Genomic DNA, 23,571 nt, shown 5'->3' with positions numbered 1-23,571 from the left:
ATATAACGCTCAATAAGTCCATTATGGTAGTTAGTTAAGAGTCATCTTTGCAGATGGTTTTCATGGTGATGGATTACACAACTCCAGATTAAAGCCTTTTGCTAACTGAGAAGTCAATAGCTCACTTATGCCTCTCTCCCTCTCCCCCCTCTCTCTCTCTCTTTAGAGTTTGTTGGTTGGTTGCAGCAGCGTCTCAGTCTCTCTCCTCGCTTGCCTGACAGACAGAGGCAGTCCTCCTCTCCTTCTTCTCACCTGCCTGTGTGTCTCTTTGTTCATGTGCCTGTCTGTCGTCTTTAAGCTTAGAAATATAGAGTGAACACAGAGCTCGGTTATGGAGACCACGGTGGACCGGCGTTCCCGCTTTTACCCCCGCGAGAGGCACACAAACTCACCGGACAAATAAGGCGTCAAAGGACGGCACGCCGGGTTTCAGCGGAAAGCGCCTGTCACTGCTAGTTACCACAGCGGCGCTCGCAAGTGTGATCTCCTTCATCCATCCTCCTCTTCCTCGCCGTCAGCACGTCTTGAAAAACAGATGCCCTGCACGGGAAGTTACGGACTAAACACGGATACATTCTCCAAGTCGTCTTCTCCAATTTCCCAGAAGCGCTCTCACCCGAAGGTAAAAAAAAAATAATAATCATTTTTTTAAAAACCCAAAACGGCTCCACAGAGACTAAAACTGTTGATTTACTTGTTGTTGTTTGTGTCTAGGAGCCCACGTATCGCCCACTGAATTTCTCTGTGTTTTACATGTTAAGTCAAATCTGTTAGACAGGAGTGAACATTTCGTCCAAAGTGGGTGGGAAGGTGACTCATGCTGATTCAAAACGCTGTTTTTTGGTTTTTTCCTTTTTTTGGAGCCAGTATTTACACTGCGCCTTTGCGGGTTTAGAAGACATAACAGGCTAAAGGCTATTTCTTGAAAATTCACAGGCGCCCTCATATGATTTGGGGGCTTGCTGGTTTCTGTGTGATTAAATAAAACAACATGGGGCTGTGGGATGTTTTGATGTGTGCCTGAAATGATTGATGCAGTTCCTCCTCCACAGCTTTCTCAGTGTGATTTTTTTGGACAGGCACAGAAGTGCTTATTGGGGGTTTGGACTCTGACATTTGACGAGTGGTTAACTATGTTGTAATAATCTGCAGGATTTGTTCACATTTTGTGTATGGAAATGAATAGAAATATAGCATACAACTGAGATAGTTGTAAAGTCTGAGAATTCATTTTTAACAGTTCCTTCTTACAAGCAGTTAAAAGCTTGATTATGGTTTCTCCTTTAAAAATAATCATATTCATGCTATAATTGGGTCATACTTATAATAAGAGCCTTGCTGGAAATCTAATGTATTCACAAGTTTTTTGTCACACATTGCCTATCAAAATCATGAACCTTTTCTCCACCAGCTTCTACAGAACCTGAAACGCCCAACTGTCCCTTAATCTTGATGTTCATTTATCAAGTTTTGTGTGTGTTGGTGACAGCCACCTGCTCCATGACTACTGGGAGCCATACATTTCATGAAATATTAGTTTTTATGTAAATGCTTGTACTGTTTCAAGTGCTAAAAAATGAAGAACGGCTAATTCAGAGATAATGATTTAGCACAGACTCCCAAGTTCCATATTTACAAGGTCAATTACTCCACAAACTCAAATGAATCACCCATCCGACTGAGCTGAACAGTCCCTTTTCCCACAGCATTGCTGAGTAGAGCCAGCTCATCATACTGAGGATAGGGATGATGTTTTCAGCAAAAGGAATCCGCAATGTTGACTAAAGACTTTGGCAACCTGCAACCTGAGTGGCATAAACAGTAAGAAGAGTATGGCAGTCTCTATTTGGCACCTTAAAAAAGGAGCAACACTGTCAACTGATTCAGAGCCAGCTGTGCTCAGCCAGTAATCAAGATTTTTAATTCAATCAAATTAACTCCGGTGTGGCTGTCCTGCACGCGTAACACGACGACATGAGACAACTTGTAGCGACACGTTGTGCGGCAGCATGCTTTGATCCTTTACTAGGTTGCGGTGTCTTTTATTCCATCAAATTAACAGTGGATTTAGGTCTAGCTACCCTTTTAGTACAGCTTTTTGAGTGACCTGAAAAGCAGCCTAACTGCTGCGTTAGTGGCCTCAATTTGCTTCAACTGTAATAAAAAAAAAATAGTAGGCCATGCTAACTCATAGCCATTTATGTCTATCTTCCCTCTCTTGTTCTCTCGCTCATTCTCATCCACTTTCTCACTCACACACACACACACACACACACACACACTATCCCCACCACCATCACGACCCCCACTAGTATGCACTCACTCAAACTGTGTCTCATCGCATCTCATCACTCTCAGCAGCACTCTGCCCACCCCCCTCGCTTGTCTCCATCACACATGCACGCACATGCACACATGCACATAGAGAAGCATACCAGCCCTCAGCCATGTTGTTTCATTATCCACTTACCTCACATGTGCTTTAACATGCGTCAAAGCGCCTTTTTTCATGTCATTTATTGATAACCCTGCACTTATTCTGGAGTCGTTGGGGGGGTTTATCTTTGCGAGAACCTTTTGACCTCAAAAACAAGATAATTAATGTCACATATTGTATGGATGGAAACAGTGGGCACCAGAATAGGATTTCCACACCCTGGTGGTATTTCAAGGGCAGGCCGTTTCTAGCTTTGCTTTAGAAGGATGCAGCGGTGTATGGCTTAGGGCCATTTATTATGTATAGAACAGTCCTGTATTAAATATCTGCTCGGTCAGGGGGGCCAGATTACACCATATTGCATCAATGGAGTGACGATGGCAAAAAAATCTTTTCCTTCTTGGGTTTCTGCAGAGAGCCGTGAGGGACCTGTGACTTGTTGAACGTGTGGGCTCGGGGATGATTAATATTAAAATGGAAGTTTTAATGTTAGCGCAGTAAATATGAATTATTATGTTGACTTCCTAGAGGAAGAGTTCAGGACATAAAGCTGATGTCACTGCTGCTGAAGTTCAAGGATGGCAACGTAAAAGGAAGTCTGGTTCGCAAATCAACAGACTCTCACGCTGTAGGAACAGCTAAAGCAGCGGGAGTCTATATTTAAATGGCCTCACTGGAGAGATAAGATGTCGTCATTCCTCCCAGTTGGAAAAAGGGTCCTCAGAGGAAACCGAATCTCTTATATCTTGGTGTTCCTTTTTCTACTTGTTCCCAATAAACCTTTTTAGAAATAGATCACAGCTCTGCATCTATTTGCAACATTGTTTCGGGCTGTTTTGGATTAAGAGTGCGTTAGTGTTGGGGCGGTAACACACACACGCACACATTATTTCCTTGTTTACTTTCCGTAGCAGTTGGTATGTCGTAGCTGTAGTCAAAACTGATTAATGCACATGCTGAAAATCCCAAACAAACCTTTATGCTTATTGCCGGTCTGTTATTATCACACAAAAGATGCCTGTGAGATGTTAGATGACAAGCAACTTTCTTTTTATAATTTACTTGAGATGTGTTTTTTTTTAGCAAGAGTGCTGTCAGAAAACCGGATTATGCTTAACAAAGGCTCAAAGTCTCTATTAGTTAGGCCTGATTTGTTTAGAAAACTGCGGTGATACGCAGAAAAGATCATGGAAGTTTTGTTTGCTATTCAAATTGTCATTGTCTGCTGATTACAGAACACAGCATTCAAGAAACCAAAACTGTGTGTAATTTTAGACAATTATCATGTCGGTGTCAGGGCTACATTTTCTTGTTTTCTGTACTTTTTTTAAAAACTCTTATCTGCTAGACATTTAGATTTCAGCTGTTACAAACATACTCTCTCTAATTTAAACCAAAGACTTGGTTTTACTGCCTCCCTTTTTCCCCAGTGAAATCACAACACCGCACAAAGTAAGATACTTCTGACATCAATTAAAGCCTCCCCTACTTGTCCAAAATGCCGTGCTATCTACTCTAATTAAACCTTACGTCTCACTTCTCCAGAGGCACCAGGCTGAGGAATGAGTGCCAAAGCCCCTTTTCCACCTGCACTGGAGCTAATATCCATGCTAGCCAGGCTGCGGTGGGATAGTGGGGTTGGCACAAGTTCAGGCTGGCCAGGGGGAGCTACACCGCTCAGGCTGTTGTAATTCTGCACACAACATGATGAGCTACTATTGCTGGTGTGATGCCAGGAAAGGCCCATTAACTGTATGAAAAAAAAAATCTGTTTTGTGCGATCAGTAGTCAAAGATTTTAGCATGAATTAGAACACTTTTTACAGCGAAGCATAGCAAACATGATGTTTATTTTTCTTTCTACAGGAATCCATAAACCATGAGAAATGTATAAAGTTGTTTTAGGTCTTTGTATTAATAATTCCTGTGTTCAATAGGAATTATTTCCCTTTTTTCCATGTGATGATCAACATGACTGAGAGACAGTCGGTTTTCTTTAAGGTGATCTGGTGACTGTAGCTGGTCACTGAGTGTGATTCTAAGTCTTTTGATCTGTGTTGTAATAATATTTCTGTTCTAGCTGTATGAAATAATTTGCTGTATCCCTCAGCCAAATGGAGAAGAGAGATATTTCTTAAAGACAGTCATCTATTACAAGTGTCAGTGGTGAACTATTTTTAGATTGTAATGCGTTAGCGTTACACACCTCGAGAAGGAAAAATCACGAGGGAAAAGAAATCATTTGACGTTATTAAAGACAAAATAGTTAAGCATTCAAAATGTAATGGTAAAGTTACCTTTTCATTGAAAATATAATTAGATTTTAAGAGGTAAGATCTTTGAAAAAGTGCTAACTACTGGATTTTAGATAGCAAATGTTGTTATTTTCACAAGCAGCCACCCACCCACCCAGCCGCTGCTCTTTTTCCAGAGAGCCACCTAATAACAAGGCTGTTCCACACTCAGGCCTGCATTAAGATGCAGACCCTTCTCTCTCCTGCTCTTTCTCAATGGCCTTAATCCTTTCCTCCTCTGTGCTATGAATGATAGCCTCAGCAACTAGTCTCCTGTCTCTGGCAGGCAAAGGCCCATTGCTTAACATAATGGTGAGAAAATGGCCAGAGTCAAAAGATGTGTCTTAGTGAGAGGAGGTCAGCCTTTCAGCTGCTTAGCTACAGTGTTTGGGGCAAACAGAGCTGTGAACCTGGGGTAAAGAAAGGTTTCCTGTTGCATTGTAGACACACATCTCCTTGTCTTATTTTTAGATTCGGAAATACAAGATTAGTAAGTACAGTACAAGAGGTCAGGAAATTTGCTTATGCTGTGGTTGATAATTTTGTTTAGAATGCACAAAGCAAGCTCTGTCTTTAAATTCAGATCAGATTTTTGACTCTGAAGAATGTTTTCATGAGCAGCTCAGCAGTCGCGTCACACTAGTTCTGTTAATTGTAGCTTAATTCCATTAATATAAATATATATATATATATATATATATATATGTGTATATATATGTGTGTGTATATATATATATATATATATATATATATATATATATATATATATATATATATAACACCCAGCACGCCCCTGCGGGTGGTTTATCCTTCAAGCTCGGGTCAGTATCTTAGCTGTTCCCAGGACTGCGCTCTTCTGGACAGAGATCTCCGATGTTGTTCCCGGGATCTGCTGGAGCCACTCGCCTAGCTTGGGAGTCACCGCACCTAGTGCTCCGATTACCACGGGGACCACCGTTACCTTCACCCTCCACATCCTCTCGAGCTCTTCTCTGAGCCCTTGGTATTTCTCCAGCTTCTCGTGTTCCTTCTTCCTGATATTGCTGTCATTCGGAACCGCTACATCGATCACTACGGCCGCCTTCTTCTGTTTGTCTACCACCACTATGTCCAGTTGGTTAGCCACCACCATTTTGTCCGTCTGTATCTGGAAGTCCCACAGGATCTTAGCTCGGTCATTCTCCACCACCCTTGGGGGCATCTCCGATTTTGACCTCGGGACTTCCAGGTTATACTCGGCACAGATGTTCCTGTACACTATGCCGGCCACTTGGTTATGGCGTTCCATGTATGCCCTGCCTGCTAGCATCTTGCACCCTGCTGTTATGTGCTGGATTGTCTCTGGGGCATCTTTACACAGCCTGCACCTGGGGTCTTGCCTGGTGTGATAGACCCCAGCCTCTATGGATCTTGTGCTCAGAGCTTGTTCTTGTGCTGCCATGATTAGTGCCTCTGTGCTGTCTTTCAGTCCAGCTTTGTCCAGCCACTGGTAGGATTTCTGGATATCAGCCACCTCCTCTATCTGCCGGTGGTACATACCGTGCAGGGGCCTGTCCTTCCATGATGGTTCCTCGTCTCCCTCCTCTTTCTTGGGTTTCTGCTGCCTGAGGTATTCACTGAGCACTCGGTCAGTTGGGGCCATCTTCCCAATGTATTCTTGGATGTTCGTTGTCTCATCCTGGACTGTGGTGCTGACACTCACCAGTCCCCGGCCCCCTTCCTTCCGCTTAGCGTACAGCCTCAGGGTGCTGGACTTGGGGTGAAACCTCATGCATGGTAAGGAGCTTTCTTGTCTTTATGTCAGTGGCTTCTATCTCCTCCTATATATATATATATATATATATATATATATATATATATATATATATATATATATATATATATATATATATAGATATATATATAGATATACTGGTAATATAACCAATATTAGCAATTTGCTAATATATCTATATTTATAGTTGCTTATAAATGAAATTTAAAAAGTATATTAAAGACAAGAAACACCCTTCAACTATGCACTGAGGTTTGTTGTTCTTACAGTTTGTCCACCAGAGGGCTCTCTGGGACCTCCCTGTTGCAACATGTGTTTGTAATGCCACAAAACAACAACCAGCTTGTCATATAATCTTAGTAAAAACTAGTAAGTAATAACTACACTCATGCAATGCTAGAGAAATCTTTTTGTGTATCTAAAGGATAAAAAATGTCAGCCACGATATTATATTTTTACATCACCAAACATCGATATCAGTATTGGTCTTAAAATTCTTATATAAAGCAGTTCCCCAATAAAAAGCCACACCTTACCCACTTTGAGCTGTTTGTTAGGATCTAAGTTATATTTTTGTGATAGGAACAAAACTGGTATATTTTATGTATATTTTATGTATATGTACGAGTAATGTTCTTCAGATATTACTCATGAACATAAAGCAAATCAATGTTTCTAAAATTTATGTTAGAAATTAAACTTATTATATTATAAAGAAACTTTTTTAAGACAACAGTACAGTTGTGGACAGAAGTCTACATACTCTCATTATAGGCATGATAATTTGGGTTGTTCAGTAATTTCTTTTATATCTTCTTTTCCAGAGTGGCATGATTGTTGGATGATTTTAGTGTATAAGTTTGAATATATTTTATTTTTAGTATACAGATACTCCTTTACAATTCCACCCCAACCAGATGCTTTTGGGTTTTGGTCAATAAGCTTCCTGCACAATTCTAGCTGGATACTTGACTACTCTTCTTGACAGTTTGTTTAAATTAGTTGGTTTCTTGTGAATGTGTGGAGGTGCAAATTTCAGTCTAGCCTAGAGATGTTAATTTTAGAGCGGTAGCTTCTTTCTTGATCGGCACCCTCTCTGTTCATAGCAATGTAAATGGTAAACGGCCTGTATTTGTATAGCGCTTTACTTAGTCCCTAAGGACCCCAAAGCGCTTTACACTACATTCAGTCATTCACTCATTCGTGATGGCAAGCTACATTGTAGCCACAGCTGCCCTGGGGTGCACTGACAGAGGCGAGGCTGCCGGACACTGGCGCCACCAGGCCCTCTGACCACCACCAGTAGGTAACGGGTGAAATGTCTTACCCAAGGACACAACGACCGAGGCTGTCTGAGCCGGGTCTCGAACCGCCAACCTTCCGATTACAAGACGAACTCCCAACTCTTGAGCCACGATCGACCCAATGTAAAACTCACTTCACTGTGGACAGTGACACTGTCACACAGTGAAAAATTCAATTAGAGAACAAAAGAACAAGCAGAGAGGCGGCCCACCTCTGTGTTCAATTTACTTGTTAAATCTACTCACGATGCCTGAGTAATCATCTCTCCCTGTCACTTACACATACAAAGACACACTCAAGTACATACAACGTGTAGAGAATGGATGTTTAATATTGTCTCTGTTGGTTGTGCAATGCGGGTGGCTAACCATGAATGTGTTTTACAGTTACACTCACTTTGTAACAAGAGTAAGGTGCTGTGAATCGATAAGGGTACGATGTCACATATTTCAAACATGCTTACAGAAACATAAGATAAGATAAGATAAGATAGAACTTTATTAATCCCTCGGGTGGGTTCCTCTGGGAAATTCGACTTCCAAAAAGCACAGCAACGACCGAAGTTACAGTTACAGAATTGTTATATATATATATATATATATATATATATATATATATATATATATATATATATATATATATATATATACACACACACACACACACACACACACACACACACACACACACACACACACACATATATATAAATACAGAGACAAATATAAATAAAATATACAGAGGGGATAAATAGAATAAATAGGAATAAAAAATAAAAACACAAGTGAATTGCACATTTCAAGTATTGAGTCTATTGCACTGTTGACTATTTACAAAAAGTATTGCACAAGGTATTGTACAGTGAGGTGAAGAGGCACTACAGCTTAGTTGTTCCCCCCTCCTTTGTCCTCCTGTTTCCCCTCCCTCTCCCCTCCAGAGAGGAGTTAAACAGTTTGATGGCGTGTGGGACAAAGGAGTTTTTAAGTCTGTTAGTTCTTGTCTTGGGGAGAAGCAACCTGTCACTGAACAGACTCTTCTGATTGTTTATGGCCGTGTGCAGAGGATGCCCAGCATTGTTCATAATGTCCAGCAGTTTCTTTAATGTCCTTTTCTCTGCCACTGTCACCAGAGTGTCCAGCTTCATGCCGACCACAGAGCTAGCCTTCCTGATCAGTTTCTCCAGCCTGGATGAGTCCTTCTTTGCTGTGCTGCTCCCCCAGCACACCACAGCATAGAAAAGTACTCCAGCAACCACCGACTGGTAAAACATCCTCAGGAGCTTCCTGCAGATGTTAAAAGACCTCAGCCTCCTGAGGAAGTACAGTCGGCTTTGGGCTTTTTTATACCGGTGCTCTGTGTTGCATGACCAGTCCAGTTTATTGTCCACCCACATGAAGTGTTACGTTCCCCTGAGGGGTCTAGGCGGGGAGGGGGAAGTAACAAAAGTGACCGGGTCAGAAAAAGGAGTCAGGGAGGCAAAACAGTTAAATAAAACAGTTTTATTGAAGTAATTCAACTAAAAGAGACGGACAAGCCGTTATCACCATAAAAGAAACAAACAAAAACTCAGGCGTCGGTCAGTAAGGCAAAAAGTCAAAAGGAAAGCGCAGCTCACTAGCTGGAAACCACAATACACAGCTCACTAACTGGAAACACCACAAGACACTCAGCTCACTAGCTGGGCCCACACAAAATGGCACTCTGGCCCAGAGCTCACCTTTCCCTGGGCTTAAATCTCCTTGATTACTGACGAGAATCAGCTGCACAAAAGGGAAAGGTGGCACCTCAGGCAGAAGAGGTAGTGTGACACGCCCACACAGGCACCTTCAGGAGGAGGCCCTGCTAGGGCCGTAACATGAAGCATGTATCTAACTCTCGCAAAAAAAGCACACGCACACAGACTACAAAAAACATTTGGTCTTTGATCACATTAATCGGGGCTTGATCTTAACACCCTCCAGTGATTGGTAACATGCTTTTTTAACTCTCTATCACTCTTCTGCTGCTCTCCTGTAACTTCAGAAATAACCCGTCTCTTAGCACCAGATAGCTGCATCAGTATCTGCTTTACCTGCATGGTTTCATCTGTGAAAGAAACTGGGTGATCTCTTTCTTTGAACTGGGATTGCCTGTCTTTTCTGTGGATGTAGTTGATGTACAGTAGTAGAGAGGAGTTTCTAGCTGTACACCGAGGTTCCTATTACTGCCCAAAAATGAAAACGAGATTTTGTTTAATACCTTAGGAAAGTGTACCTATTAATTAATGTCTAGAAGAGCTGATGGTATCAAATGGCCTGTAAATGGATCATCACTGGCTTGTGGCAAGGAAGTTGGTTATAAAAACATATCTAAGATTGTTTGGCAGCAAATTAAAGTGCATGGAATCCATGATGGATAATTGCATTGTTACAGTGGGCTGACTTTTTGCCACCATTTGTAAATTAACTAACACAGTGTGGCACAAATTAATGACGCTGAAAAGATTCAAGGAGCCAAGCGGCAGAAGAATATGGAGAACGCCTGGTTTTCCTCACTAATTGCCTGACATAATGCTAATTGAGCTGCACTCTGCTGCTGTTTCTGTTACACAAGACATGACTTATTAGTTGCCACATCACAACTGTTTATACCTAAAGAGGTTTTTCTGATTAGTTTATGCAGCTCTTGAGAGTGATTTAGGGTCTCATTTCCAAACTCAAACCAGAGTGTTTTTCCTAATGAGAGCTGGAAATGGTCAGGTTGATAATTATCTGGATTTGAAACGGTCTTATCCAACGAGGTGACTGATCGACTCATCTAGCTCGTTCGCACGAAAAGCAGTTGTCGATTAAAAAACGATCTTTCCAACCAGGATTGCGGCAGTACAACAATTAGCCAATCAGCACAATGGGTGGGATTAATACTGTTGTCAAGTTGTTGTTAAGAGTTCTCAATCTGTGATGCGCTACAGTAATAATTGCTTGCGTGTTTTGGACACCCCTGAGGCGTGTCTATTGACATGAAGGAAATGAAGGAACAAGCGGAACTGTTTTACTTCGTTCCACTCCACTCTTTAAACCCTTGCAAAACCTGTGTGCTGAGACGGTTATGCCTCAGTGTGTACTTAGAATAACATTAATTCAGGGTTGATAGGCCGGGCTCAAGTGATTGGTTAGGAGAAATCAAACCCCCCGTCCTCCACAGATGTTGTTTTGAGTAGACGCAGGAGATGGAGGCAGAGTGTAATAAATTCTGTTTGGTAAAAGACAAGCTTAATAAAACTTTATTAAGTGCTTCTTTATAACATGTGATTGTTTATGTAGTCTAATCACTGTAGTCAATGCTGCTTGCATACTGAATAGATGGTATGTTGCAGTTTACGTGAGCAATGTATTTGGACCAAAATGAACGAAATGTAATGAAATCCAGCCTTACACCTGTTGTGTTCACTGCTCTTTTTTATTATTTTCACCTTTTGCTTTGATTCTTTATTCATTCTTTTTATGCTACATTATCTACGCATTCTTTTGGTCTGTTGTGACATTTCTTTCCTTCCTTGAATTTTTTAAGGCGCTTTAATACACCCAGTCTTTGAAATATAAATAAACCTGCCAGGCCAGTTGTTCTGGAGTAATTATTGGAGTCCTCTGCAGCAGAGACCTGCAGGTGACTCATAAAGGATATCACTGAGTGAGAAGAAAAACAGGAAAGCAGGAAAGGGAGAATAGTGCAGATAAATAGACAGGCACCGAAACTGCCAGGTTCAGAAGCCAGCTCTCAAAATAAAAAAACGAACGAACAAAGATGCGGCAGAAGCTCTTGAGACACACACGTATACTTAATGGAGTGTATTAACAAATCTGCATATCAGGGCAATTTCCTTTAATCTGACACAACTGATGTCAGATTCATATTCAACAAGTCATTGTTTTCTCTCATTTTTTCCTGCAGTCACGTACAAGCACAATTTCTTTACTTTTCCAGCTGACGACATCTTTCAAAAGGCAGAATGCAAAAACAGATCATCGAGTTGTCTTTAAAAAGATGACAAGTTACTATTTGGTCATCAGTTTGTTGTATTTATACATTTCTGCAGACTGCATGATATATTTGCACAAGAGATTTTCTCTCTGTCTGGCAATGTTTGTCTGTCTCTTGGTGCACCACTGTACTATCTAAATGTGCTAAATGCAGTAAACATAATTACTATTATACCATCTAAATCAAATTTTAGCATTGTCGTCATCCATCTTCACGTGCGCACTGCAGCCCTGAAATTTTATAGACATTTACAGTGGGGCAAAAAAGTATTTAGTCAGCCACCGATTGTGCAAGTTCCCCCACTTAAAATGATGACAGAGGTCAGTAATTTGCACCAGAGGTACACTTCAACTGTGAGAGAATGTGAAAAAAAAATCCATGAATTCACATGGTAGGATTTGTAAAGAATTTATTCGTAAATTAGGGTGGAAAATAAGTATTTGGTCACCTCAAACAAGGAAAATCTCTGGCTCTCACAGACCTGTAACGTCTTCTGTAAGAAGCTTTTCTGTCCCCCACTCGTTACCTGTATGAATGGCACCTGTTTGAACTCATCATCTGTATAAAAGACACCTGTCCACAGCCTCAAACAGTCAGACTCCAAACGCCGCCATGGCCAAGACCAAAGAGCTTTCGAAGGACACCAGGAAAAGTATTGTAGACCTGCACCAGACTGGGAAGAGTGAATCTACAATAGGCAAGCAGCTTGGTGTGAAAAAATCAACTGTGGGAGCAATCATCAGAAAATGGAAGACATACAAGACCACTGATAATCTCCCTCGATCTGGGGCTCCACGCAAGATCTCATCCCGTGGGGTCAAAATGATCATGAGAACGGTGAGCAAAGATCCCAGAACCACACGGGGGGACCTGGTGAATGACCTGCAGAGAGCTGGGACCAAAGTAACAAAGGTCACCATCAGTAACACACCACAACGGCAGGGAATCAAATCCCGCAGTGCCAGACGTGTTCCGCTGCTGAAGCCAGTGCATGTCCAGGCCCGTCTGAAGTTTGCCAGAGAGCACATGGATGATACAGCAGAGGATTGGGAGAATGTCATGTGGTCAGATGAAACCAAAGTAGAACTTTTTGGTATAAACTCAACTCGTCGTGTTTGGAGGAAGAAGAATACTGAGTTGCATCCCAAGAACACCATACCTACTGTGAAGCATGGGGGTGGAAACATCATGCTATGGGGCTGTTTTTCTGCCAAGGGGACAGGACGACTGATCCGTGTTAAGGACAGAATGAATGGGGCCATGTATCGTGAGATTTTGAGCCAAAACCTCCTTCCATCAGTGAGAACTTTGAAGATGAAACGAGGCTGGGTCTTCCAACATGACAATGATCCAAAACACACCGCCCGGGCAACAAAGGAGTGGCTCCGTAAGAAGCATTTGAAAGTCCTGGAGTGGCCTAGCCAGTCTCCAGACCTCAACCCCATAGAAAATCTGTGGCGGGAGTTGAAAGTCCGTGTTGCTCGGCGACAGCCCCAAAACATCACTGCTCTCGAGAAGATCTGCATGGAGGAATGGGCCAAAATACCAGCTACTGTGTGTGCAAACCTGGTAAAGACCTATAGTAAACGTTTGACCTCTGTTATTGCCAACAAAGGTTATGTTACAAAGTATTGAGTTGTATTTTTGTTATTGACCAAATACTTATTTTCCACCCTGATTTACGAATAAATTCTTTACAAATCCTACCATGTGGATTCATGGATTTTTTTTTCACATTCTGTCTCTCACAGTTGAAGTGTACCTCTGGTGCAAATTACTGACCTCTGTCATCATTTTAAGTGGGGGAACTTGCACAATCAGTGGCTGACTAAATACTTTTTTGCCCCACTGTACCTCAGTTGATTGGAAAAAGGTTTGCGCAATGTCCAACTGAGGCCATGTAACAGGGAGTGGTCTTTCTGTGTCATACTTCTGTGTGCTCTACCCATGCTTAAACCTAATGAAACTTTTCCTCTTAGACAATGTCTGCAGCAGACACTCTCCTTATGTGTGCACTGCATACGAGAAAGGGCAATTTCCCAGTGTGATTATCCCAACCATTATCAGTATGTTGGCATGCTGATGTTAGTATTTAGGTTGAAGTACTGCTGCACCTAGGTATAACCTCACAGAGCTGTGGCTGTAGAGTCTAATGTAAATAGTTGCATTTAGCAGCCCTTATGCATCTGTTCTGAGTATTGAGGAAGACTAACAAGATGTTAGCAGCAGATCATTTAAGTCCTCGAAGCATTAATGGTTCAGACTTGTTTTTCTAGCCCATCCTTCAGTTCCTCAATTGGAGTCATCACCTTGAACTCTGTCACGTGCCGCAAACCATTGTTTAACAATGGTGGCTGTGTGGCACTGTGCATAAAACTTTAGAAAGAGCCAGTTAATATAAAGTGGAGTTTGTAGTTTGCAACAGCGACTAAATGGCTTATATCTGTCAGAGTAACAGCCACATGAATGCTAAAACCCAAGGTCTCTCTGCATAGCTTGCATACCTTCTTCCCACAGTGCATCCTGTTGGCATCTCGTCATGAGGTTAGAGAATACACACAGCTAACAACATCATTTCAGGTAAACATTATTCATCAGACCAGACCACCACTCTTTAATTCCTCCATGTTCCCACTACTCTTATACCCACTGTAGGCACTTTCAGTGATGGACAGGCGGCAGCATGGGCCTTCTGACAGGTCTGCAGCTGCAGCTGGGAATAATTACTCCACACAGGAAATACCCTACAAGACCTGCCATGTTTACAATAGTCCAATTCAATACAATTGCAGTTGCTCAGTTCCTTGCCTGGACACTTAACTGTTTTTCCAGCAAGAACTCACTGTTTACTTGCTGCCTTATATATATCCTATCCCTTCAGGTGCCACTGTCAATAGATAGCTAATGTTCTAATGATAACCAGTATATATTTATTTATTTCTCAATACATCTAATTTGCCCTAATCATGTTTACATTACATGTTGCTCCTAACTAATCGTTGTCAAATAGACAGACAACTTTATATCTGTGATCAGTAAAAATGAACTGAGATGTTAGCTAGGCTCATGTATCATCCGAGCTTCACTTCTGCTTTTTTTATGATTTCGTTTTTTTAATACATCAGTCTGTTTTCAGACACACTGGACCCAGTGCATCCTCTTTAACCAGCTACAATAGAAAATATGATCACTTCTTTGAAAGTAATATCAAATGAAAACTTTGGCCTTCTAAATAACCTCAACCGTCATCAACCATGTAAAATAAGCTGAACTCTTAGTTTGTAACTTTAGCCATGCATCCCCTACTGCTAATCCAGTCATAGAGGATTAAGCAGGTTATCTATGCCATGGGTCATGGGTTAGTTTTGATCAAATGGCCTGAAGTGACCCTGGCTTGTATGAGAAGAGTGGAGCTAATGTTATTTCATCTTTATTTTTCTTTTTTTGCTGCGTCACCGCGGGTCAGCACTGGGGAGCTAATTCACACTAACCCTTCTCCGTCACTCTCATGGGGCTGAGTCATTGATGACTTGTCAGTGCATTTGAGAAGTTGTGAAGGGAGCAATAAGCCCTCTTGGCACTACAGCACTAATCATATTACACTTTGTATTGCACCAACACCAGCAAGGATAAAGGCTCCCGATACAATATTTCTGTTAAGAAGCAATAAAGTATAATTGTGTTAAGAATCAGGTCTGTGTTGATGATTATGTAAGGTCAAGGTCAAGGTCAAGGTCAGATTTATTTATATAGCACATTTCCAACAGCCGATGCTGCACAAAGTGCTTAACAATAACAATAAAATTAAAAACTACAGTGTAATACAATAATAACAATAGAAACAATAAAATAGAAGAATTGAAACAATACTAACTAATTCAGATAAATCCAAAATGCTTGGGTCATAATGTGTTAAAAGCCAGAGCGTAAAAGTGTGTCTTTAGTAAAGATTTAAATTGCTCAAGAGTTTGAGCAGATCTAATATTAAAGGGGAGACTATTCCAAAGTCTGGGACCTGCCACAGAGAAGGATCTATCACCACGAGATTTGAGGTTAGTCCGTGGAATGGACAACAATAGTTTTGAACTAGATCTCGTGGGTTTTCCTGGAGCATAGGCAGAGAGGAGCTCTGACAAGTAGGGGGGGGCTCGGGCGTTGAGTGACTTAAAAACAAAAAGTAAGAGTTTAAATTGGATCCTGTAGGGGACAGGGAGCCAGTGTAAAGAGGATAAAATTGGGGTTATATGCTCTCTCCGTTTGGTACCGGTTAGCAGGCGAGCAGCAGCATTTTGAACCATCTGAAGGCGATGGATGGTGGCATGATCTAGGCCATAATACAATGAATTGCAGTAGTCCAATCTGCAAGTAAGAAAAAGGTGGATGATACGCTCGAAGACGTCAGCCGGAAGGTATGGCTTTATCCTGGCTAGCTGTCTTAGCTGAAAAAAACAGGACTGAACTACTGCACTCACCTGCTTATTCAATTTAAAAGAACCATCAATGTAAACTCCGAGGTTTTTTACATGTGTTTTACAATACGAGGAGAGGGTACCCAACGTGCTGTCGATATGATTGAAATTGCCAAAAATGACAACCTCAGTTTTGTTTTCGTTTAGCTGTAAAAAATTTAATGATAACCACTGTTTAACGTCGTCAAGGCAGCGTAATAAGAGCTGCGGTTGATCTGATCCTGATTTTAAAGGTAGATAAATCTGTAGATCATCCGCAAAGCAATGAAATGAAATGCTGTACCGCGAGAAGATGGAGCCCAATGGCAGCAAATAGAGTGCGAAGAGGGCGGGACCCAAGATAGAGCCTTGAGGAACGCCGTATTTAAGAGGAGCTAATTTGGAGTTGTGGGGGCCCATATTGACATAAAAGAACCTTTCTGTCAAGTAGGAGCGAAACCACTGAAGGGCAGATCCTTTTAGGCCAGCATGCGATTCTAGCCGTGATAACAGGATGTCGTGGTCAACCGTGTCAAAAGCTGCTGACAAGTCCAACAGTAAAAGGGCAGCAGGGCTGCCAGAATCCATAGTTAAGAGAATATCGTTAAAAATCCTTAAAAGTGCTGTCTCAGTGCTATGTAATGATTTAAAACCAGATTGAAATTTTTCTGAGATCATATTAGAATCGAGGTGTGCCTGCAACTGTAGATAGACCACTTTCTCCAAAACTTTAGATAGAAAAGGAAGCTTTGAGATGGGCCTGTAATTAGACAGAACAGTTGGGTCCAGGTTTTGTTTTTTAAGAAGAGGCTGAACTACAGCTTGTTTGAAGCATAGTGGGACGCAGCCTGTAGTAAGGGACGTATTAATCAATTTCAGAATAAAAGGGCCAACAATATTAAAAGTGTTTTTGAGCAGACTCGGGGGAAGAGAATCAGAGGGGCAGTGTGATGATCTTAGGCCACTAACTATCGCGGTCAGGTCCTTAAGGGAGACGGGATCAAACTGCTCTAAGACAGCTGAACACACAGGAGGAGGGCTTTGAACTGAGACAACAGACAACGAAACAAGGGCCCTAAGGTGTGCAGGCTATAGCTGTTTTTTCAATTTAGCAATTTCTGTACATTCTGGGAAGCTTTTCCGATGTGAGAAAAACTTGAATACACTGCATGAAAGCATTGTTGCCCTTGACCTGAGTTGGACTTGTATTAAAGAGTGAAAGAGTTCAGACACATACCAACAAGATAAATGTTGTCAGTGATGCCAGACAAACTGCAACGAATTCAAAAATTGGATTACCAGCACACTGATGCCAGAGCCAGAGTTTTGTGATGGTTGATGCTGTATTCTAACTCTAACAGGCAAAGAAAGAAAAACATGCCCTTTACTTGATAGTTTGCTCTGCTCTCTAAGACGTTACCATAGCTTGTATCTTGGGATCTATTTGGTCTCTGGATGACTTTATTAGAGTTGATGCTCTGACTGATGCACCCATGGTGGAGGTTATTATGCTTTTATCAGTGAGTCATAAAAGGTACAAGCAAGTAATGAACAGCAGTACCACACAATAAAAGAGAAAACACTTTATAGACAAGTGCATTCGATATACGATCTCTTGGGCTCCGCCAGTGAACGCTCCACAATCACAACCTGGTTTTTAACTCTCGGATTCATCAACATCTGTGACTAACTAAAAAAAACTGTTTTTGAAGACTGTGATTGTGTTATAATTGCATCATTTTCCACCCCAAAATATTTCATTTTATATCAGGTGGAAATTTATTTATCTGATTACCTACCCCCTACCAGCAACGGCATTAAGTAAATGACGGGAAAACACAAATTCACACTCAGTTTAGTTTATTTGTGATATTTCTTCCATCTAAGTGTGTGTAGACTAAAATAAATGTGCCGTACACGGTATTGACTTGTTGTCTATTTTATAAATAAGACGATACACACTGAATAGCATACTGAGAAGAAAGAATATTAGTGCTGAGTGTTTTGTTAACCTTAAAAGTGCCGTCTGATCCAAACCTTGTGTCGTGTGGCAGCAATAATACACCCTGGTGTCTGTAATTTTAAATAGGCTTCATCACTGCGAGACAGAAGTTCATTTCAAAGGAATGAATCACTGTGGTAATAATGTTTCCCTTAGTTCTACTGTGAATTGGTGACATTTCCAATATTACTGACATCTTGTCATGTCACTGTATTGTTTCCTGCCATCATATGAGTCACGGCGCCTTCATATTAAATGCCCATGACCTGATTCTTTATTTTCATGCTCTATGTGTCAACTTAGGCAGGCGTACCAGCTGCATAGCTGCATATAGCCAGCTTGTATCTGGCCTATTTAAGATAATGCCATTACTGAGCAGATTATAATGAAATCATATTTGACCAAGAGCATTTGTTCGTACAGTAAGATGAAAAGAAAAACACAATCTCTCTAATAGAAATAATACATTACTGTAGTACTAGTGAGCTGTATGGTTGATGGTCTATGGCTGTCTTATCAGTATAATCTAACACTGTTATTTAACTCTGACAATGATATAAAAAGGAGCAAGAGGGAGGTTAGTGAAATTAGAGAAAATTACAAGCGTAAGGAGCATTTTCCTGTACAACAACACTTTGTGTGGTTAACTTAAATTTTTAGAATGAATAATGTGTTTTAAGACTTGAGGAGTTATATGAAACCAGAGTTATTTCAGTTGATCTTGAGAGGCTGCGAAAGTGTGTACAAAATATCAGTCCATTCAATAGTTTCTGAGACAAGAGCGCACTGACTGAAACAGGATGGTCATTGTTACCTCAGGACATGTCTCTTCCTCCTCCTGTGGTGGCAAGTACTTATCCTGAAGTATTTTTTGTGTAATACTGACCTACAGCGTGAGTCATGTTACTGGTTGCAGGAAAAAAAGGTGTAAGGATAAAATCTAACATTGTAGTCTTGCTGCAAGAGTGAGTGAAGCATTACTGTAAAATTTTCAAAAGCAGTGATTAGTCATTATGGCCCTAAACTGTGGTCTAAACTCCTTCAATTACTGAAATGTGTGCTCATCTCATTTTATTATAATAATACCAAAGTATAGCAGTGTGTACTGGAAGTCAATTTAATTACCAACTCATTAAAGCCTTAGAATTAGATTTGGAAAAACGAATCATGTACAGATGTTTGGGGATACAAATATTGGTTTGTAGTGGTAATACTTAGAAACATTAGGTCATCACTGTTTCAAGATCAATGACACGAGTAGTAATTAGTTCTTGTAGACTTCTGGGCTTTAGTCCATTCTCTGACTTGTGTAACATCTCGTACGTCATGTTGTGTGACCAAGGTCACAGACAGAATTAACAGCAGAATTCGCTCTCTGTGACATTGCAAGTAAAGACATATACTTAGTGTGCTGAGCCATCTGGATAACCACTGTGTGTGTGTGTGTGTGTGTGTGTGTGTGTGTGTGTGTGTGTGTGTGTGTGTGTGTGTGTGTGTGTGTGTGTGTGTGTGTGTGTGCTTGTGTCAAAGAGGCAGTAAGAAGGTTGACCTTCACAAAGACAGCTCTGCACTTGTCCTGGGCTGTTAGCTGGTCGCATGAGCCCGTGCATATTTGATACAAAGCCTCACTTGACCTCCTTTAAGGTGCAACAAAAAGCATGCTTTGTGAAACATCTCCTCAAGTGTGCATATTTAGATGTTTTTATGCCTAGCTTATGTGTTATTTACTCCAGCATAAGCGCTTAAATGACTAAACAAGCAAGAGGCCTTAAGTTTGTCGTGCCTTAAATAGGCCAACTGCTGACCTGATTGTCAGCCCTGCTGTTAATAGAAATAGGAGTGGTGCTTCTGTGGAGCTAAATGATGCTAAATGAAGAGGAAGTATATGTAAATGTACATGCTTCTAGGCTGTGCAGGCCGTTAAAATGGCCACACATGACCATTGCCTTTGTGAGCATGCACACACAAACAAAGACAAACAACTAGCCATTTGGACATATTAATAAAAGTGACATGAGGTAAAAGCCCTGCTTGGTAATCTGTAGCCCCAGCAAAGGGACTGTTTTTGTTAGGCAGAGACGGTGAAGTCTAGAGTGTGCTATGTTTATGTGAGTGGGAAGGACAGAGAAATGTTCGTGCATCCGTTTGTTGCGTCTTCTCACTAGTCAGTACCAATCAGGCTGATAGGATACTATCAAATGTGGATTATTTTACAGTGGAAAGCTCTGATTTTTCCAAATCCAGGCTCTGTTCTGAGCAAGCTAATGCCAGGGTGCTATGAGGTCAGCTTCTGTCTCTTTTAATGCTGTTGCTTTTATTCTCTCTGCATTCTTTACCTCCTTTTCTTTTCCTCTTTCTTTGTCCCATCCCCCCCTTCTTTCTCCCTCCCCTTGCAGAAACTGCCACTGTCCTTGTTTTTGACCTATATCATGACCTGGACAATGTCCTGACAACACAAGGAACCATCAGATTTTGTCCCTGTGCCAGCTTTAGCTCCACTCAGCCATGAGCCATCGTGGTTTAATATGTCTGGATTTCGTCATCGTTGACTCATAGCAAGACCAAATGTATTTTATGAACAAAGTGCTGGATCTTACATAGGCTTGATTTGTGTCATTATGCCTTCCAAAAATGCTAATGTTAATTTTAATAACTGACACGTCATCTTCAGTTATTTCAGTTTATTACTTAAGCATTTAAATATGGGGATAGGAGGATTATCACGGCACTGACAGTTGCTTAAGGGACTATATCATCTGTTAACACTGACGTGACTCATGCCATCAGAATCTGTTTTTCTTCTGCAGGATTTCATGCACTACTTTCTATTAATGCAGCCAAAGTATCTCGAGCATATGCTGCCATTCCTGGGAACGTTTATGTTAAATATGCAAGGAGAGAGAAGCGCCGTGAGATCCTCGACTGAAGCCGACTTACTTTTTAGCTCCTCCTCTCTCGTCTACTTGATCTCTTGCAGCAGATCACTTTGTTTTAATTTGAAAATAATTAAACAAAGAATAATCTCTCGAGAAGAAAAGTAACACAACAAAAGCAAACATCTGTCTAATAACAGCAGAAGAGGAAGCTCTGAACTTCTTGTGGTGACAGCTGCAACAGGATTAGTGAATCGCTGTGACAGCCTGACATCTGAACCCAAGGGTAGAGCTAGCTGGTAAAGTTATGCTGATAGTTGTTAGCGACTGGATTCTGACATTGCCTGTTGGTATTATTATAACTGTAGAGCAGTATCCATGCAAGAGCTTGTGTCATGGTTTTTATGATGAGGGCAGATTTAAGAAGGATTTCTGGTTAATCCTTTAGGGGTTGCCCATGCTGGGAGATAATAGCTCACTTCAGCTGTAGTGCTGACAGTACAGATGAAAGGTGGATATCTCCTCTGGTCACTGGATACTGATGTGTGGCAAAAACAATACCAGGAAGCGGTATTCTGGTACTTCAATAGAGAGAGGCTATTTAACTGTCAAGTTCTGATCCAATTCAAGTACAAAAAACACAGAATATTTGAGATGTTTGTACATTGCATGAAATGTAAGGACCTAGCAACTGTGACCCACCTTCCCGTATGTGTTCTTCCATTAGAAAGCCTCAAGTTTAGCATTTTGGCTGTCACGATCTTTGTTTATTGAAACCAGATGTTTTAATGATAGTTCGGAGCAGTCAGACTAGATTACAACTACAAGCTCGGTTTTCCTACCGATGCGTCCTTTTTTTCCGTATTTTTAGGTGTGTTACTAATTTTGGCTTCTGTTAAATATCATCCTTTTACACCTCTGGTAATTAGAAGAAAGTGATATTTCAGGGATTAGGGGGAGGGTTAGAGAAACCAGAAAAGAAACAGCTTGTTTCAGACAGAGGATAAAGCTGCATAAAGGGCCACCTGCTAATCACTCTAATACAGTTCTGGAATAAAATATAGAAGTTGAAAAGAACATAACAGTTCACCTTTAACGTCTGTGTTTCTGTGTGTCTCTGTTCTTTGCTGGATGACTGTTGCCCTGAAACATTTCAAAGATTTCAAGCATATAACATTTTAGATTATACTAAAAATAGCAAAGCTAATTTCAGTGAGGTGCTGTTAGTGCGCTCTACAAATTAGAAAAAAATCATCACCGATCACTTTCCCCACCTTTGTCTAATCCTAAGTGTGCTAATGCAGAGTGTCAGCTGTAGCCCTTGCTAAAATTGTAATCAGATTGAACCAGATCCTTATCTGTGCAAAGAGTTCATTATCTGACCACTTGGTAACCTCTTAGCGACCAGAACCTTCTCTGAGCGCAGAGGTCACACACAGACTCATTAAAATAATGTGCCACTACTACATCTGGATTGCGCTGTAAGCTTGTGAGTCAGCTTCATCAAGCACTGACCTCATTTGGTGATTTATGATGGGTTATGTGTTTATTCAAAGATGCTGAGGTATAAATTTGGCTCAGGAACTTCCTTGTGGCAATGAGGCGCTGACATTTGGGAGTTTTTTTAAAAAGTGGCATCCCGGCCCCGGATAAGCAGAAGAGGATGGATGGATGGAATTTCATCTTAACATGTTAATATGGTAAATGATGTCACAATAACGTATTCGTTTTGGTCAGCTGCAGTCACATTGCCACAGAGCACAGATATGATCCTTAAACTCACCACATATTTCTGTAACGGGAATTTAATGCAAGTGCCAAAATGAGGGTTTTGTCCTAAGACAGTTAATATCCCAGAGCGCAAAGCAAATTCACGATTATTATAATTTTGTGCTCCCCTGGCTCCATTTTGTTCTTTCCACGCTAATTTAGTTTGCTCTGTGTTTGCATGGTTTACACCTCCACCACAAATGTAGCGAAATATTCATGTGCCTGCAGTCAAAAACAGCTCCAGCAACAAGATGTGATTAATTTATATGTGCAGAATTTGAGTTTTAAATATTACATTTTTGTATGTTTTGTCCTTCTCTTTATGACTGTAATTCTATTATGGATGGCCATGTACTTTTTTATTTAGTGTTACCATTAACACCGTGCTTGACTTGTGTATATGTAATTATCAGCTTACTATCAGTACGGTATACTAGGATTGTCATCTTTTTATGACCATTTAGAGTATTTTTAAATGCTGATTACCTTATTTACCTATACAAATATTGTTTATTAATATTTGTTTTCCATCATAAAAAACGAATTAATCATACATTAATTTAATTAGGACAATTAATTAACTGTAAGGATTTAACACCGATAACTGGAGTTAAGAGATTACATTAAAGGTTGTCCACTGAGGGGCATA

The 23,571-nt window shown here is 40.9% G+C and overlaps 1 protein-coding gene across 8 annotated transcripts in view; it reads left to right on the top strand.

The window, feature by feature from the left end:
* Nucleotides 1-226: 226 nt before the first annotated feature.
* dlgap4b (discs, large (Drosophila) homolog-associated protein 4b) overlaps nucleotides 227-23,571 on the top strand; it is a 153,987-nt gene continuing 130,642 nt past the window's right edge. For all 8 annotated transcript variants that reach the window (XM_086291859.1, XM_086291861.1, XM_086291865.1 and 5 more), the window contains exon 1: nucleotides 227-622. The gene's annotated coding sequence lies outside the window, so the exon portion shown is untranslated. The remainder of the gene's footprint in view (nucleotides 623-23,571) is intronic.

The sequence above is a fragment of the Aulonocara sp. 'chitande type north' Nkhata Bay genome, linkage group LG5 (assembly GCF_057382095.1).
Source record: "Aulonocara sp. 'chitande type north' Nkhata Bay isolate Kocher_YH1m ecotype deep benthic linkage group LG5, A_spYH_male_GT1.1, whole genome shotgun sequence".
Lineage (NCBI taxonomy): Eukaryota > Metazoa > Chordata > Actinopteri > Cichliformes > Cichlidae > Aulonocara > Aulonocara sp. 'chitande type north' Nkhata Bay.
Note: the sequence above shows the minus strand (reverse complement) of the source record. Positions and strands in the feature narration are given on the sequence as shown.